The sequence below is a fragment of the Hippoglossus hippoglossus genome, chromosome 22 (genome assembly GCF_009819705.1).
Source record: "Hippoglossus hippoglossus isolate fHipHip1 chromosome 22, fHipHip1.pri, whole genome shotgun sequence".
NCBI classification, from domain to species: Eukaryota; Metazoa; Chordata; class Actinopteri; order Pleuronectiformes; family Pleuronectidae; genus Hippoglossus; species Hippoglossus hippoglossus.
The window spans coordinates 10,342,514-10,348,330 of NC_047172.1; positions in this window are offsets into that span (position 1 = coordinate 10,342,514).

A 5,817-nucleotide genomic window follows, 5' to 3' on the forward strand; every position below is an offset into this window, starting at 1 on the left:
GTCCTTCATGCAAATGTATTAAACGTTCAGCACTGATTTCAAATATTGTCAATGGCTGTTGAGTGAGAAAAGGAGACACTTCAGCTTGTGCAAGTGAAATAAACTCCTCATGCTCATCTGCACCAGTTCTACATGCAAACTCAGGCATCTGCTTCTGAACAACATCAGGTGTGTATTAGCCTTAAGTGTCTATAAACAGATGTTGCGCACAACAGCTCATGTGTTTAACAAGATGTCGTAAAGCTGGAATACCACACGCACACACACACACGCACGCACACACACACACGCGCGCACACGCACACACACACGCACACACACACGCACACACACACGCACACACACGTAGCCTGTGACTGGGTGCTTTTTAATTCTGTCTAAACAACAGATCAGTTCTGTTTCATCACACCTTCAGACCAACTGCTGTGACAACAAGAAACTGAAGTAATTATCGTTGTAGCTGAACGCTGACTTTGGCAAAAAGGGAAAATGCCTCCCTGTGTTCAGCCTTCACATAAAATAAGGTGACAGCTCGCCCATGAGCACTGGTCAGAACATTGCATGTCATTGTTGAAGGCCGCAGCACACAGAGAGCTCCTATAGCTTTTACTAAGGGTGGAAATGATTTCGTGACAATAGTTGGTGTGTTTAAGGCAACACGCAAACTCGTTAACAGGCACAGAATGTCTTGAACCGACAGACTGCCACAATATTTGATTATAGATGTCTGAACAGACTGTGTTTGCACAAAATGTATGCACTTCTTTTATTCGTCTGGGAGGTTGAGAAGCTTTTTTATGTGCTACCAATAGATATTGATAGATTCAGCAGGTGGGAGGAAAGGTTCCAGGAAAGTATGACTTTAACTGATTGTGAATCCTACGTAATGTTGGATTTATTATGAATAATGAATCACAAACAAGTTTGACTGTCACCAGTCTGGAAAACGTTTAGTTGCTATACCAACTGTGTTGACGCGCTGTAGGAGATGTCTGTCTCAGGGTGGGGTTGATGGGCAGGTATGTTGTCAGCTGAGACCAAGCAAGCAAGCAAAATGTATCTACGCAGCAGTGGTGGGATGTAACAAAGTACATTCACTGAGATTACTGTACTCAAGTACATTTTTCATGTATTTGTACTTTACTCATGTAGACTTATTTGGGGTATTTTTAACTTTTACGCCTGGATTTACATTTAACATCCTGCTTTAACATTTATATTTAACATTGATATTAAACATTCTGATTCAACATTTATATTTAACAATTAGATTTAGATTTTATATTTAGCTTCAAAATTTAGACTTAGATTTAATACTCAGGTTTAAAATGTAAAATGTAGGTTATAAATTGATAAATAAATATTCAATTAAAAACCTTAAAAATACACATCACATTTTAAAAACGTTTTGGAGCTAAATGAAGTGGCAGCTTTACAATCAGAGTCTCATTTGATATGTATCAGCAAATATCTGTACTTTCTACTCCCCTACTTTGCTTACTTTCCATCTTTACAATGTGTTGTGGCACAAGTTCACTTTTTTAAAAATATATTTTAAAAACATATCAATAAGGGGAATGGATTTGGTCCAATGAGAGCAGGCGGGTAACTTTAGACCCCGCCTCCAGCAGCACAGGTGAAGAAGAAACATAAAATCGATGGATGAAGAGGCCACTGCAGAGACTCGGTCATTAATATGACAATGTGTTTTCAGTAGCATCATCTGCAGCATTATTTTATTAATATGACAGAGTCTGTATTATTCTAGTATTAAACAGAATGTATAGTAGGTAATGATGATGTAGTAAACTAAACTCAGCAAGTACTTTTACTTTTAATAATTTAAATATATTTAAAGGCAGCAATTTACTTATTTTTACTCAAGTAGAAAGGTTGATGTGGTACTTGTACCTTTACTTGAGTACATGCCTGTCTATTTATTTGTACTTGTATTAGAGTCAAAGTAGGATGTGCTTCCTCCACCACTGCATGCAGGACACAGGTCTGATGCTGCTCTGTCAGCGAGTCAGGGTTGAAGTATTTTTCTCAAGAACAAGCTGTCAATAAAATGTCACAGCTCCTTTTGACATCACAGGTGTTTCCCAGGAAGTATCCTTGGTGCAGTGGTTGAGGGTTCCCGGGGTCAGTGGTTTTCTATAGAGGCCCTAACCTGAGACACTTCATATGCCTATTCCAGTGGGAAGTCCGGTGTTCAACAATAAATCAAACCCCCTCTCTCTATCTCTCCTTCTCCCTCCAGTCCTCCCATTTTCAGTCATCCGTGTCGAACCAGGAGAGGGGGGGGGGGGGGGGGGGGTTGTTACGGTAAGCCAGGGCCTCATGGCTTGACAAGGGTAGTAAATTGATAGCAGAACTAGTGGAGCTGAGTCAACATGCACAGTGGTGAGGGAGAGGAGGGAAGTACTTTTTTTTCTTTCTGAGCGGACCCTGTGCTACTCGTCTGTGCTGCTGGGAAGCAGCGAGGAAATCCTGGCAGCCTAATCTTTACTGGAAGATGTCGGTGTACGGCCTCTGTGCGGCTGTGTGCGTCAGAAGAGAGATGGTGCATTTGGTGTAAACCTCACTTCTACCGAGAGCCAAAAACGTCACCGCTCACCGGCTGAGCAGGAGAGTTTGCTCTAAAATATGAGGTGAAGGAAGACAAAAGACCATGTTCGTGGCATAAAGACAGAAAGAAAATGAAAAGGCTCATAGGCGGGAGACAGTGTGTTGATGTAAGTGACAAGTGAAAAGGTGCAGCGTGTGGTGTTTAGGAAGGAAAGGGGTGGCGGCGAGGAGGGAAGACATTAAGTGAGTCACTCCACTGTGTTTGAGACAATAAAGTGTCTATCTCTTTCTCCTCTCTCTCTGTCCTTCCACCTTTGTCCTCTCCACCCTCCCACTCTCCCCTCCACCTTCCAAAACTATTTTCCTCTGTCAGTTCCCCCCATTCCTCCTCTCCACTCTCCCTCCCTCCCTCCCTCCCTGTCCTCGGACGTGTGCTCTCCACTATATGTTTAGTTCACTGCTCGAGCAGACCGGTTTGCTCAGTTTTACAGCAGGGCCCGAGCCAGAAGGCTGGCAGACGCACAAAGGCTCTGCTTCTTTAACTAGGGGGCTGCAAAGGAAACTGAAGGAGGGTATTGTTGGGACATGGCGAGCTTCTGCATTACATCAGCTCTGACATGCAGGCCCACAAAAAAAAAAAATGAATGTGTGCAAAATGAGTTCACATATGTTGCACACACAAAACAATGATATATACCGACATTTATCTGTGCAAACTTGTCTTCACTTTTCTCCTCCTCTCACTGACGTTCTTTTGTATGCAGGCAGACAACAGAAACAATAAGGAATGAGGCCCTGGGAAACTGGGTCACCGAGCCTATTTACGTGGCTCTGGACTGTTTGGCGTTTGTCGCGTGCTCCTCACTTCCTTATGGGAGTAGAGATCTTTTCTTAATGATTAATAGGGTAGAGAGTTTGTTTCCTCTGCAGGGAGTTTTACATTACATGTGGAATACTTGCAGTCGTGAGAGGCCTTTGTTTCATCCCCAGCGAATTTTCACTTTGTGCTTTCAGAGGGTCACATTTGAAGCCTTTTCAGTGGGTCTGGAGTTATTTGCTAAGTGTGGCACAAAAAGGAGTTTGTCCGTCTCCGTGAACGTAAACACAGCAGCAGTGTGAGCGTGCACAAAGTTCAGATGCGACGTCCATTCTGCTCTATTCACTGAGTGGCAGTAATAAGCAGTTTCAGAGAACAGAAAAAACCCGTTCACCACAAAGTGCAGTTTTATGTTTTTTGGCTGAATGTGTTTAAAATGACCTCAAGTTGTCTGAAGAGCTGGGACTAATTTCTCCTTTTATGCAGCTAATGCAGCTTTGGTTTTGTGGTGCACGACCAAAGGGAGCCAGTGTATTTGATGCTGCTTGTGAAAACCACCCATCTGCACTTCATAGTGTATCGTATCGCCGCTCTCCCCTGAGGCTAAGTTCAGTGATACTCTTCTCTTTGCATTGTGACAGGCTTGACAATGCTCGGCATGCAGGAGTTATGTCCTACACGCAGCTCTCGCAGGTTTGTCCCCCCCCCACCCCCTCTCTCTTTGCTTTCACTTTGTCAGATGATTTCTGGAGAAGGTCGGCGAGGAGGAGGGACTGACGAAATCCTCGCTGAATGAAAAATTCCTTTTCATGAGACGAAAAGGAAGCAGAAGGAGCTTTGGAGCCTCAGCCAAGCAGAGGGAGCAAAGAGTTTACACACATCTAAACTAATGATACATTAGCTTTACAGTTGTGTTTTGTGCAAAAGCCCCGAATCAGTCTTTGAAATGGGTGTTTTCATCTCTCACACAAGTTTTTGCTTATCGAGTGGATAAGCCTCACAGCAGTTCTGCGCCTTGACAACATCACCTCATCCATTGAAATTCCTCTCCTTCAGCTCAGTCTGTGAATGAGGCTTTCTGCATTACCATGGCGACCACACTGCAGATTCTCTGGAGTCTGCATAGAAATGAGAAGTGACAATGAAAGAGAGGAGGGCACAGACACAGACACACACACACACACACACACACACACACACACACACACACACACACACACACACACACACACACACACACACACACACACACACACACACACACACACACACACACACTGTTGTACTTCTATCTTAGTGAGGACAGCTTTTGGCATAATGCATTCCCCAGCCCCTCATCCTAACTTTAACCATCGCAACGGAATGCCCAACCTGAACTCTTAGATCTCTTATCCTAAACCTGACAGATTGTATATGAACCCATTCATTTTAATTTTTCACTTTTTAATTCCACATCCTAACCCATTGCCTTGTCCACTAACCCAAAACTTAACCCCAGTGGTCTCTACGTAACAGGGTGTCAAATATAGATCTGTGCCTGCGCCTACTGAAGACCTGCGGGTGTTTGGATGTATCGTCCCCCAACCTTAACCAAAACTAATTTGAACCCAAACAAAAAAGCAAGTTGTCAGGGTCTTAACCCTCAAACAGCCCGTTGAGGAAGTGAGGACCAGCCAAAATGTCCTCACTTAGTGTCTGTGGTCCACACAAACACACACACAGACACATAATGCATTCCCTAGATCCTTATCCTAACCTCAACCATCACAAATAAATGCCTGGCCGTAACCCTGCACACACAAACAAACCTAATTCTTACTCCAAAGTCAAGTCTTCAAACATCCAATTGAAAGTCGGTCAGATAGTGAGGACCGGCCACAAGTGTCCTCACTTTCCCAAAATGTCCAAAACTATTTTTATTAGAACTTTGCATCAACTTCCACATATTGTGGATGGTCTAATCCAAAGCTTATCCATAACCTTGACTATTACCAATTCAGTCCGAACTCTAACCACAATTCACATCTTACCACCAAGCCAGGACCTCAGAAACTAGGTTTTGCCTCGTTAGGACCAGGCTATGGTCCTGACAAGGTGTCAGGGTTTATCCTGGAAAAGGTCCTGCAGAAGTAATGAATACACAGGTTTGTGCAGCCATCATTATTAGGACTTTGCATTGACTTCCATTCATTGAGGACAGCCTAAACTAAACTTTGTCCCTAACCTAAACCTTGACCAATTCATAACTAACCCCAAACTGAACCTGATCACTATTAACCCAAAGAGGAAACAAAAATGAACACACACACACACACACACACACACACACACACACACACACACAGAGAGAGAGCACCAACATTCCCACGTGATGCTGGAGTTTGCTCCCTCCCTCACTGGGCGCACAATAGCGCGCTGATTCACCTCCACGC